At 53.5% G+C, this 9,434-nt stretch overlaps 28 non-coding genes across 28 annotated transcripts; 14 read left to right on the top strand and 14 right to left on the bottom strand.

Annotated features, from left to right (window-relative positions):
• The first annotated feature begins 92 nt into the window (after nucleotides 1-92).
• Nucleotides 93-164, top strand: Trnad-guc (transfer RNA aspartic acid (anticodon GUC)). The gene has a single exon. It is a non-coding gene; the product is annotated as a tRNA-Asp (tRNA).
• Nucleotides 165-400: 236 nt separating this feature from the next.
• Trnam-cau (transfer RNA methionine (anticodon CAU)) lies at nucleotides 401-472 on the bottom strand. The gene has a single exon. It is a non-coding gene; the product is annotated as a tRNA-Met (tRNA).
• A 248-nt stretch (nucleotides 473-720) lies between these two features.
• Nucleotides 721-793, bottom strand: Trnar-acg (transfer RNA arginine (anticodon ACG)). Its single transcript has one exon. It is a non-coding gene; the product is annotated as a tRNA-Arg (tRNA).
• A 442-nt stretch (nucleotides 794-1,235) lies between these two features.
• Trnai-uau (transfer RNA isoleucine (anticodon UAU)) lies at nucleotides 1,236-1,327 on the top strand. The gene is given in 2 exon segments: nucleotides 1,236-1,273; nucleotides 1,292-1,327. It is a non-coding gene; the product is annotated as a tRNA-Ile (tRNA).
• Nucleotides 1,328-1,438: 111 nt separating this feature from the next.
• On the top strand, nucleotides 1,439-1,510 carry Trnad-guc (transfer RNA aspartic acid (anticodon GUC)). The gene has a single exon. It is a non-coding gene; the product is annotated as a tRNA-Asp (tRNA).
• Nucleotides 1,511-1,746: 236 nt separating this feature from the next.
• Trnam-cau (transfer RNA methionine (anticodon CAU)) lies at nucleotides 1,747-1,818 on the bottom strand. The gene has a single exon. It is a non-coding gene; the product is annotated as a tRNA-Met (tRNA).
• A 248-nt stretch (nucleotides 1,819-2,066) lies between these two features.
• Nucleotides 2,067-2,139, bottom strand: Trnar-acg (transfer RNA arginine (anticodon ACG)). The gene has a single exon. It is a non-coding gene; the product is annotated as a tRNA-Arg (tRNA).
• A 442-nt stretch (nucleotides 2,140-2,581) lies between these two features.
• Trnai-uau (transfer RNA isoleucine (anticodon UAU)) lies at nucleotides 2,582-2,673 on the top strand. The gene is given in 2 exon segments: nucleotides 2,582-2,619; nucleotides 2,638-2,673. It is a non-coding gene; the product is annotated as a tRNA-Ile (tRNA).
• Nucleotides 2,674-2,784: 111 nt separating this feature from the next.
• Trnad-guc (transfer RNA aspartic acid (anticodon GUC)) lies at nucleotides 2,785-2,856 on the top strand. Its single transcript has one exon. It is a non-coding gene; the product is annotated as a tRNA-Asp (tRNA).
• A 236-nt stretch (nucleotides 2,857-3,092) lies between these two features.
• Nucleotides 3,093-3,164, bottom strand: Trnam-cau (transfer RNA methionine (anticodon CAU)). The gene has a single exon. It is a non-coding gene; the product is annotated as a tRNA-Met (tRNA).
• Nucleotides 3,165-3,412: 248 nt separating this feature from the next.
• Trnar-acg (transfer RNA arginine (anticodon ACG)) lies at nucleotides 3,413-3,485 on the bottom strand. The gene has a single exon. It is a non-coding gene; the product is annotated as a tRNA-Arg (tRNA).
• Nucleotides 3,486-3,927: 442 nt separating this feature from the next.
• On the top strand, nucleotides 3,928-4,019 carry Trnai-uau (transfer RNA isoleucine (anticodon UAU)). The gene is given in 2 exon segments: nucleotides 3,928-3,965; nucleotides 3,984-4,019. It is a non-coding gene; the product is annotated as a tRNA-Ile (tRNA).
• A 111-nt stretch (nucleotides 4,020-4,130) lies between these two features.
• On the top strand, nucleotides 4,131-4,202 carry Trnad-guc (transfer RNA aspartic acid (anticodon GUC)). The gene has a single exon. It is a non-coding gene; the product is annotated as a tRNA-Asp (tRNA).
• A 236-nt stretch (nucleotides 4,203-4,438) lies between these two features.
• On the bottom strand, nucleotides 4,439-4,510 carry Trnam-cau (transfer RNA methionine (anticodon CAU)). The gene has a single exon. It is a non-coding gene; the product is annotated as a tRNA-Met (tRNA).
• Nucleotides 4,511-4,758: 248 nt separating this feature from the next.
• On the bottom strand, nucleotides 4,759-4,831 carry Trnar-acg (transfer RNA arginine (anticodon ACG)). Its single transcript has one exon. It is a non-coding gene; the product is annotated as a tRNA-Arg (tRNA).
• A 442-nt stretch (nucleotides 4,832-5,273) lies between these two features.
• Nucleotides 5,274-5,365, top strand: Trnai-uau (transfer RNA isoleucine (anticodon UAU)). The gene is given in 2 exon segments: nucleotides 5,274-5,311; nucleotides 5,330-5,365. It is a non-coding gene; the product is annotated as a tRNA-Ile (tRNA).
• A 111-nt stretch (nucleotides 5,366-5,476) lies between these two features.
• On the top strand, nucleotides 5,477-5,548 carry Trnad-guc (transfer RNA aspartic acid (anticodon GUC)). Its single transcript has one exon. It is a non-coding gene; the product is annotated as a tRNA-Asp (tRNA).
• A 236-nt stretch (nucleotides 5,549-5,784) lies between these two features.
• Nucleotides 5,785-5,856, bottom strand: Trnam-cau (transfer RNA methionine (anticodon CAU)). Its single transcript has one exon. It is a non-coding gene; the product is annotated as a tRNA-Met (tRNA).
• Nucleotides 5,857-6,104: 248 nt separating this feature from the next.
• Trnar-acg (transfer RNA arginine (anticodon ACG)) lies at nucleotides 6,105-6,177 on the bottom strand. The gene has a single exon. It is a non-coding gene; the product is annotated as a tRNA-Arg (tRNA).
• Nucleotides 6,178-6,619: 442 nt separating this feature from the next.
• On the top strand, nucleotides 6,620-6,711 carry Trnai-uau (transfer RNA isoleucine (anticodon UAU)). The gene is given in 2 exon segments: nucleotides 6,620-6,657; nucleotides 6,676-6,711. It is a non-coding gene; the product is annotated as a tRNA-Ile (tRNA).
• Nucleotides 6,712-6,822: 111 nt separating this feature from the next.
• On the top strand, nucleotides 6,823-6,894 carry Trnad-guc (transfer RNA aspartic acid (anticodon GUC)). The gene has a single exon. It is a non-coding gene; the product is annotated as a tRNA-Asp (tRNA).
• Nucleotides 6,895-7,130: 236 nt separating this feature from the next.
• Trnam-cau (transfer RNA methionine (anticodon CAU)) lies at nucleotides 7,131-7,202 on the bottom strand. The gene has a single exon. It is a non-coding gene; the product is annotated as a tRNA-Met (tRNA).
• A 248-nt stretch (nucleotides 7,203-7,450) lies between these two features.
• Trnar-acg (transfer RNA arginine (anticodon ACG)) lies at nucleotides 7,451-7,523 on the bottom strand. The gene has a single exon. It is a non-coding gene; the product is annotated as a tRNA-Arg (tRNA).
• A 442-nt stretch (nucleotides 7,524-7,965) lies between these two features.
• On the top strand, nucleotides 7,966-8,057 carry Trnai-uau (transfer RNA isoleucine (anticodon UAU)). Its single transcript is given in 2 exon segments — nucleotides 7,966-8,003; nucleotides 8,022-8,057. It is a non-coding gene; the product is annotated as a tRNA-Ile (tRNA).
• A 111-nt stretch (nucleotides 8,058-8,168) lies between these two features.
• Nucleotides 8,169-8,240, top strand: Trnad-guc (transfer RNA aspartic acid (anticodon GUC)). The gene has a single exon. It is a non-coding gene; the product is annotated as a tRNA-Asp (tRNA).
• Nucleotides 8,241-8,476: 236 nt separating this feature from the next.
• On the bottom strand, nucleotides 8,477-8,548 carry Trnam-cau (transfer RNA methionine (anticodon CAU)). Its single transcript has one exon. It is a non-coding gene; the product is annotated as a tRNA-Met (tRNA).
• A 248-nt stretch (nucleotides 8,549-8,796) lies between these two features.
• On the bottom strand, nucleotides 8,797-8,869 carry Trnar-acg (transfer RNA arginine (anticodon ACG)). The gene has a single exon. It is a non-coding gene; the product is annotated as a tRNA-Arg (tRNA).
• Nucleotides 8,870-9,311: 442 nt separating this feature from the next.
• On the top strand, nucleotides 9,312-9,403 carry Trnai-uau (transfer RNA isoleucine (anticodon UAU)). The gene is given in 2 exon segments: nucleotides 9,312-9,349; nucleotides 9,368-9,403. It is a non-coding gene; the product is annotated as a tRNA-Ile (tRNA).
• The last annotated feature ends 31 nt before the right edge of the window (nucleotides 9,404-9,434 follow it).

A 9,434-nucleotide genomic window follows, 5' to 3' on the forward strand; every position in this document is an offset into this window, starting at 1 on the left:
CTGACTCTGAAAGCATCGGGACGCTAGATTTGAGATGAATCACCTACTTGAGAAGAATAAGTGTGCGTGCGTTGTGCGTATCGTTTGCGTATTCCTCGGTAGTATAGTGGTTAGTATCCCCGCCTGTCACGCGGGAGACCGGGGTTCGATTCCCCGCCGGGGAGGTGCGATTTTTATATCGCGAAAGTTGCACGTGTGGCCCGATAGGACATTAACGTTGTGATCGAGAAATGTAGTTGCTGCAGAATCGTAAGAAACTCTGCGTCTTAGGAAGTGTTTCTCGTATTCTCCACACGACGTCGTCATCGTTTCAGAACTTACAGGGTTTGCTGTTGACGCTGGGTCAGCGCACCCCAGGCTTAATGATCGAGCTCGAAGCACCCAAGAAAAAGAACAATTTTAGCAGAGCGTGGTTTCGATCCACGGACCTCTGGGTTATGGGCCCAGCACGCTTCCACTGCGCCACTCTGCTGCGTGACGTGGGACACTTGGAAAAGCATTGTCTGCGTCGCGTACCGTTTACTTAACTGTGCAACATCTCTCAGCTTGACTTGTCTCGACTTTGCTCGACTGACGCTACGCTGACGCTTGCACGAAGCGATAGTTACCACGATCGTCTCGAGATGCAGCTGCGAGATGCTCAGGATTGACATTGCACTCCACGCAGGTGGAAACATTCGAATGCACTGCCTAGCTACGCGCCCGCAACTAACAAAATGCCGACCCTGCCAGGATTCGAACCTGGAATCTTCTGATCCGTAGTCAGACGCGTTATCCGTTGCGCCACAGGGCCACTGTTCGCCTTTCGTCATATGAGGCGGGTACACATCGCAGAGCAACGTGTTCTCCGTGGCTCGGCAACTGCGTGTCGTCCACTGACAACGGCGGCGCGGCCACTCTGGTCTTCCGCACTCTGCAGGGAGCTGCCAAGGAAGGCATCTCTCCTCCAGCTGCTCGGCCACGGTGCGCCTGCATAGCTTAGAGCTTGCCACACATCTGCCCTCGCTGTTGGACAGGTAGCAGAAGGCAAGGCGCGCGTTTTTCTGCAATTTTTCGGTGATGACAAGCGGTTGATATGCTTGTAAGTGTAGCATATGAAACAAGAATCGTATGAAGCATCCGTAGCCAGGTGCTAAAGTCGCAGTATGGCCGCAGGTGACGGTCGTATGATGGGTCTGTAGCCACAACAGGTTGGCGGCAAAGCAAATACCGCTAACTGAAAGCACCCTGCTGTAGCCCCAGTGGCGCAATTGGTTAGCGCACGGTACTTATAAGGCAGTAGCCGTGAGCAATGCCGGGGTTGTGAGTTCGAGCCTCACCTGGGGCATACTTTTATTTCGTAGCAGCTGACTCTGAAAGCATCGGGACGCTAGATTTGAGATGAATCACCTACTTGAGAAGAATAAGTGTGCGTGCGTTGTGCGTATCGTTTGCGTATTCCTCGGTAGTATAGTGGTTAGTATCCCCGCCTGTCACGCGGGAGACCGGGGTTCGATTCCCCGCCGGGGAGGTGCGATTTTTATATCGCGAAAGTTGCACGTGTGGCCCGATAGGACATTAACGTTGTGATCGAGAAATGTAGTTGCTGCAGAATCGTAAGAAACTCTGCGTCTTAGGAAGTGTTTCTCGTATTCTCCACACGACGTCGTCATCGTTTCAGAACTTACAGGGTTTGCTGTTGACGCTGGGTCAGCGCACCCCAGGCTTAATGATCGAGCTCGAAGCACCCAAGAAAAAGAACAATTTTAGCAGAGCGTGGTTTCGATCCACGGACCTCTGGGTTATGGGCCCAGCACGCTTCCACTGCGCCACTCTGCTGCGTGACGTGGGACACTTGGAAAAGCATTGTCTGCGTCGCGTACCGTTTACTTAACTGTGCAACATCTCTCAGCTTGACTTGTCTCGACTTTGCTCGACTGACGCTACGCTGACGCTTGCACGAAGCGATAGTTACCACGATCGTCTCGAGATGCAGCTGCGAGATGCTCAGGATTGACATTGCACTCCACGCAGGTGGAAACATTCGAATGCACTGCCTAGCTACGCGCCCGCAACTAACAAAATGCCGACCCTGCCAGGATTCGAACCTGGAATCTTCTGATCCGTAGTCAGACGCGTTATCCGTTGCGCCACAGGGCCACTGTTCGCCTTTCGTCATATGAGGCGGGTACACATCGCAGAGCAACGTGTTCTCCGTGGCTCGGCAACTGCGTGTCGTCCACTGACAACGGCGGCGCGGCCACTCTGGTCTTCCGCACTCTGCAGGGAGCTGCCAAGGAAGGCATCTCTCCTCCAGCTGCTCGGCCACGGTGCGCCTGCATAGCTTAGAGCTTGCCACACATCTGCCCTCGCTGTTGGACAGGTAGCAGAAGGCAAGGCGCGCGTTTTTCTGCAATTTTTCGGTGATGACAAGCGGTTGATATGCTTGTAAGTGTAGCATATGAAACAAGAATCGTATGAAGCATCCGTAGCCAGGTGCTAAAGTCGCAGTATGGCCGCAGGTGACGGTCGTATGATGGGTCTGTAGCCACAACAGGTTGGCGGCAAAGCAAATACCGCTAACTGAAAGCACCCTGCTGTAGCCCCAGTGGCGCAATTGGTTAGCGCACGGTACTTATAAGGCAGTAGCCGTGAGCAATGCCGGGGTTGTGAGTTCGAGCCTCACCTGGGGCATACTTTTATTTCGTAGCAGCTGACTCTGAAAGCATCGGGACGCTAGATTTGAGATGAATCACCTACTTGAGAAGAATAAGTGTGCGTGCGTTGTGCGTATCGTTTGCGTATTCCTCGGTAGTATAGTGGTTAGTATCCCCGCCTGTCACGCGGGAGACCGGGGTTCGATTCCCCGCCGGGGAGGTGCGATTTTTATATCGCGAAAGTTGCACGTGTGGCCCGATAGGACATTAACGTTGTGATCGAGAAATGTAGTTGCTGCAGAATCGTAAGAAACTCTGCGTCTTAGGAAGTGTTTCTCGTATTCTCCACACGACGTCGTCATCGTTTCAGAACTTACAGGGTTTGCTGTTGACGCTGGGTCAGCGCACCCCAGGCTTAATGATCGAGCTCGAAGCACCCAAGAAAAAGAATAATTTTAGCAGAGCGTGGTTTCGATCCACGGACCTCTGGGTTATGGGCCCAGCACGCTTCCACTGCGCCACTCTGCTGCGTGACGTGGGACACTTGGAAAAGCATTGTCTGTGTCGCGTACCGTTTACTTAACTGTGCAACATCTCTCAGCTTGACTTGTCTCGACTTTGCTCGACTGACGCTACGCTGACGCTTGCACGAAGCGATATTTACCACGATCGTCTCGAGATGCAGCTGCGAGATGCTCAGGATTGACATTGCACTCCACGCAGGTGGAAACATTCGAATGCACTGCCTAGCTACGCGCCCGCAACTAACAAAATGCCGACCCTGCCAGGATTCGAACCTGGAATCTTCTGATCCGTAGTCAGACGCGTTATCCGTTGCGCCACAGGGCCACTGTTCGCCTTTCGTCATATGAGGCGGGTACACATCGCAGAGCAACGTGTTCTCCGTGGCTCGGCAACTGCGTGTCGTCCACTGACAACGGCGGCGCGGCCACTCTGGTCTTCCGCACTCTGCAGGGAGCTGCCAAGGAAGGCATCTCTCCTCCAGCTGCTCGGCCACGGTGCGCCTGCATAGCTTAGAGCTTGCCACACATCTGCCCTCGCTGTTGGACAGGTAGCAGAAGGCAAGGCGCGCGTTTTTCTGCAATTTTTCGGTGATGACAAGCGGTTGATATGCTTGTAAGTGTAGCATATGAAACAAGAATCGTATGAAGCATCCGTAGCCAGGTGCTAAAGTCGCAGTATGGCCGCAGGTGACGGTCGTATGATGGGTCTGTAGCCACAACAGGTTGGCGGCAAAGCAAATACCGCTAACTGAAAGCACCCTGCTGTAGCCCCAGTGGCGCAATTGGTTAGCGCACGGTACTTATAAGGCAGTAGCCGTGAGCAATGCCGGGGTTGTGAGTTCGAGCCTCACCTGGGGCATACTTTTATTTCGTAGCAGCTGACTCTGAAAGCATCGGGACGCTAGATTTGAGATGAATCACCTACTTGAGAAGAATAAGTGTGCGTGCGTTGTGCGTATCGTTTGCGTATTCCTCGGTAGTATAGTGGTTAGTATCCCCGCCTGTCACGCGGGAGACCGGGGTTCGATTCCCCGCCGGGGAGGTGCGATTTTTATATCGCGAAAGTTGCACGTGTGGCCCGATAGGACATTAACGTTGTGATCGAGAAATGTAGTTGCTGCAGAATCGTAAGAAACTCTGCGTCTTAGGAAGTGTTTCTCGTATTCTCCACACGACGTCGTCATCGTTTCAGAACTTACAGGGTTTGCTGTTGACGCTGGGTCAGCGCACCCCAGGCCTAATGATCGAGCTCGAAGCACCCAAGAAAAAGAACAATTTTAGCAGAGCGTGGTTTCGATCCACGGACCTCTGGGTTATGGGCCCAGCACGCTTCCACTGCGCCACTCTGCTGCGTGACGTGGGACACTTGGAAAAGCATTGTCTGCGTCGCGTACCGTTTACTTAACTGTGCAACATCTCTCAGCTTGACTTGTCTCGACTTTGCTCGACTGACGCTACGCTGACGCTTGCACGAAGCGATAGTTACCACGATCGTCTCGAGATGCAGCTGCGAGATGCTCAGGATTGACATTGCACTCCACGCAGGTGGAAACATTCGAATGCACTGCCTAGCTACGCGCCCGCAACTAACAAAATGCCGACCCTGCCAGGATTCGAACCTGGAATCTTCTGATCCGTAGTCAGACGCGTTATCCGTTGCGCCACAGGGCCACTGTTCGCCTTTCGTCATATGAGGCGGGTACACATCGCAGAGCAACGTGTTCTCCGTGGCTCGGCAACTGCGTGTCGTCCACTGACAACGGCGGCGCGGCCACTCTGGTCTTCCGCACTCTGCAGGGAGCTGCCAAGGAAGGCATCTCTCCTCCAGCTGCTCGGCCACGGTGCGCCTGCATAGCTTAGAGCTTGCCACACATCTGCCCTCGCTGTTGGACAGGTAGCAGAAGGCAAGGCGCGCGTTTTTCTGCAATTTTTCGGTGATGACAAGCGGTTGATATGCTTGTAAGTGTAGCATATGAAACAAGAATCGTATGAAGCATCCGTAGCCAGGTGCTAAAGTCGCAGTATGGCCGCAGGTGACGGTCGTATGATGGGTCTGTAGCCACAACAGGTTGGCGGCAAAGCAAATACCGCTAACTGAAAGCACCCTGCTGTAGCCCCAGTGGCGCAATTGGTTAGCGCACGGTACTTATAAGGCAGTAGCCGTGAGCAATGCCGGGGTTGTGAGTTCGAGCCTCACCTGGGGCATACTTTTATTTCGTAGCAGCTGACTCTGAAAGCATCGGGACGCTAGATTTGAGATGAATCACCTACTTGAGAAGAATAAGTGTGCGTGCGTTGTGCGTATCGTTTGCGTATTCCTCGGTAGTATAGTGGTTAGTATCCCCGCCTGTCACGCGGGAGACCGGGGTTCGATTCCCCGCCGGGGAGGTGCGATTTTTATATCGCGAAAGTTGCACGTGTGGCCCGATAGGACATTAACGTTGTGATCGAGAAATGTAGTTGCTGCAGAATCGTAAGAAACTCTGCGTCTTAGGAAGTGTTTCTCGTATTCTCCACACGACGTCGTCATCGTTTCAGAACTTACAGGGTTTGCTGTTGACGCTGGGTCAGCGCACCCCAGGCTTAATGATCGAGCTCGAAGCACCCAAGAAAAAGAACAATTTTAGCAGAGCGTGGTTTCGATCCACGGACCTCTGGGTTATGGGCCCAGCACGCTTCCACTGCGCCACTCTGCTGCGTGACGTGGGACACTTGGAAAAGCATTGTCTGCGTCGCGTACCGTTTACTTAACTGTGCAACATCTCTCAGCTTGACTTGTCTCGACTTTGCTCGACTGACGCTACGCTGACGCTTGCACGAAGCGATAGTTACCACGATCGTCTCGAGATGCAGCTGCGAGATGCTCAGGATTGACATTGCACTCCACGCAGGTGGAAACATTCGAATGCACTGCCTAGCTACGCGCCCGCAACTAACAAAATGCCGACCCTGCCAGGATTCGAACCTGGAATCTTCTGATCCGTAGTCAGACGCGTTATCCGTTGCGCCACAGGGCCACTGTTCGCCTTTCGTCATATGAGGCGGGTACACATCGCAGAGCAACGTGTTCTCCGTGGCTCGGCAACTGCGTGTCGTCCACTGACAACGGCGGCGCGGCCACTCTGGTCTTCCGCACTCTGCAGGGAGCTGCCAAGGAAGGCATCTCTCCTCCAGCTGCTCGGCCACGGTGCGCCTGCATAGCTTAGAGCTTGCCACACATCTGCCCTCGCTGTTGGACAGGTAGCAGAAGGCAAGGCGCGCGTTTTTCTGCAATTTTTCGGTGATGACAAGCGGTTGATATGCTTGTAAGTGTAGCATATGAAACAAGAATCGTATGAAGCATCCGTAGCCAGGTGCTAAAGTCGCAGTATGGCCGCAGGTGACGGTCGTATGATGGGTCTGTAGCCACAACAGGTTGGCGGCAAAGCAAATACCGCTAACTGAAAGCACCCTGCTGTAGCCCCAGTGGCGCAATTGGTTAGCGCACGGTACTTATAAGGCAGTAGCCGTGAGCAATGCCGGGGTTGTGAGTTCGAGCCTCACCTGGGGCATACTTTTATTTCGTAGCAGCTGACTCTGAAAGCATCGGGACGCTAGATTTGAGATGAATCACCTACTTGAGAAGAATAAGTGTGCGTGCGTTGTGCGTATCGTTTGCGTATTCCTCGGTAGTATAGTGGTTAGTATCCCCGCCTGTCACGCGGGAGACCGGGGTTCGATTCCCCGCCGGGGAGGTGCGATTTTTATATCGCGAAAGTTGCACGTGTGGCCCGATAGGACATTAACGTTGTGATCGAGAAATGTAGTTGCTGCAGAATCGTAAGAAACTCTGCGTCTTAGGAAGTGTTTCTCGTATTCTCCACACGACGTCGTCATCGTTTCAGAACTTACAGGGTTTGCTGTTGACGCTGGGTCAGCGCACCCCAGGCTTAATGATCGAGCTCGAAGCACCCAAGAAAAAGAACAATTTTAGCAGAGCGTGGTTTCGATCCACGGACCTCTGGGTTATGGGCCCAGCACGCTTCCACTGCGCCACTCTGCTGCGTGACGTGGGACACTTGGAAAAGCATTGTCTGCGTCGCGTACCGTTTACTTAACTGTGCAACATCTCTCAGCTTGACTTGTCTCGACTTTGCTCGACTGACGCTACGCTGACGCTTGCACGAAGCGATAGTTACCACGATCGTCTCGAGATGCAGCTGCGAGATGCTCAGGATTGACATTGCACTCCACGCAGGTGGAAACATTCGAATGCACTGCCTAGCTACGCGCCCGCAACTAACAAAATGCCGACCCTGCCAGGATTCGAACCTGGAATCTTCTGATCCGTAGTCAGACGCGTTATCCGTTGCGCCACAGGGCCACTGTTCGCCTTTCGTCATATGAGGCGGGTACACATCGCAGAGCAACGTGTTCTCCGTGGCTCGGCAACTGCGTGTCGTCCACTGACAACGGCGGCGCGGCCACTCTGGTCTTCCGCACTCTGCAGGGAGCTGCCAAGGAAGGCATCTCTCCTCCAGCTGCTCGGCCACGGTGCGCCTGCATAGCTTAGAGCTTGCCACACATCTGCCCTCGCTGTTGGACAGGTAGCAGAAGGCAAGGCGCGCGTTTTTCTGCAATTTTTCGGTGATGACAAGCGGTTGATATGCTTGTAAGTGTAGCATATGAAACAAGAATCGTATGAAGCATCCGTAGCCAGGTGCTAAAGTCGCAGTATGGCCGCAGGTGACGGTCGTATGATGGGTCTGTAGCCACAACAGGTTGGCGGCAAAGCAAATACCGCTAACTGAAAGCACCCTGCTGTAGCCCCAGTGGCGCAATTGGTTAGCGCACGGTACTTATAAGGCAGTAGCCGTGAGCAATGCCGGGGTTGTGAGTTCGAGCCTCACCTGGGGCATACTTTTATTTCGTAGCAGCTGACTCTGAAAGCATCGGGACGCTAGATTTGAGATGAATCACCTACTTGAGAAGAATAAGTGTGCGTGCGTTGTGCGTATCGTTTGCGTATTCCTCGGTAGTATAGTGGTTAGTATCCCCGCCTGTCACGCGGGAGACCGGGGTTCGATTCCCCGCCGGGGAGGTGCGATTTTTATATCGCGAAAGTTGCACGTGTGGCCCGATAGGACATTAACGTTGTGATCGAGAAATGTAGTTGCTGCAGAATCGTAAGAAACTCTGCGTCTTAGGAAGTGTTTCTCGTATTCTCCACACGACGTCGTCATCGTTTCAGAACTTACAGGGTTTGCTGTTGACGCTGGGTCAGCGCACCCCAGGCTTAATGATCGAGCTCGAAGCACCCAAGAAAAAGAACAATTTTAGCAGAGCGTGGTTTCGATCCACGGACCTCTGGGTTATGGGCCCAGCACGCTTCCACTGCGCCACTCTGCTGCGTGACGTGGGACACTTGGAAAAGCATTGTCTGCGTCGCGTACCGTTTACTTAACTGTGCAACATCTCTCAGCTTGACTTGTCTCGACTTTGCTCGACTGACGCTACGCTGACGCTTGCACGAAGCGATAGTTACCACGATCGTCTCGAGATGCAGCTGCGAGATGCTCAGGATTGACATTGCACTCCACGCAGGTGGAAACATTCGAATGCACTGCCTAGCTACGCGCCCGCAACTAACAAAATGCCGACCCTGCCAGGATTCGAACCTGGAATCTTCTGATCCGTAGTCAGACGCGTTATCCGTTGCGCCACAGGGCCACTGTTCGCCTTTCGTCATATGAGGCGGGTACACATCGCAGAGCAACGTGTTCTCCGTGGCTCGGCAACTGCGTGTCGTCCACTGACAACGGCGGCGCGGCCACTCTGGTCTTCCGCACTCTGCAGGGAGCTGCCAAGGAAGGCATCTCTCCTCCAGCTGCTCGGCCACGGTGCGCCTGCATAGCTTAGAGCTTGCCACACATCTGCCCTCGCTGTTGGACAGGTAGCAGAAGGCAAGGCGCGCGTTTTTCTGCAATTTTTCGGTGATGACAAGCGGTTGATATGCTTGTAAGTGTAGCATATGAAACAAGAATCGTATGAAGCATCCGTAGCCAGGTGCTAAAGTCGCAGTATGGCCGCAGGTGACGGTCGTATGATGGGTCTGTAGCCACAACAGGTTGGCGGCAAAGCAAATACCGCTAACTGAAAGCACCCTGCTGTAGCCCCAGTGGCGCAATTGGGTAGCGCACGGTACTTATAAGGCAGTAGCCGTGAGCAATGCCGGGGTTGTGAGTTCGAGCCTCACCTGGGGCATACTTTTATTTCGTAGCAGCTGACTCTGAAA

This window comes from Schistocerca cancellata, unplaced genomic scaffold, assembly GCF_023864275.1.
Source record: "Schistocerca cancellata isolate TAMUIC-IGC-003103 unplaced genomic scaffold, iqSchCanc2.1 HiC_scaffold_748, whole genome shotgun sequence".
NCBI lineage: Eukaryota > Metazoa > Arthropoda > Insecta > Orthoptera > Acrididae > Schistocerca > Schistocerca cancellata.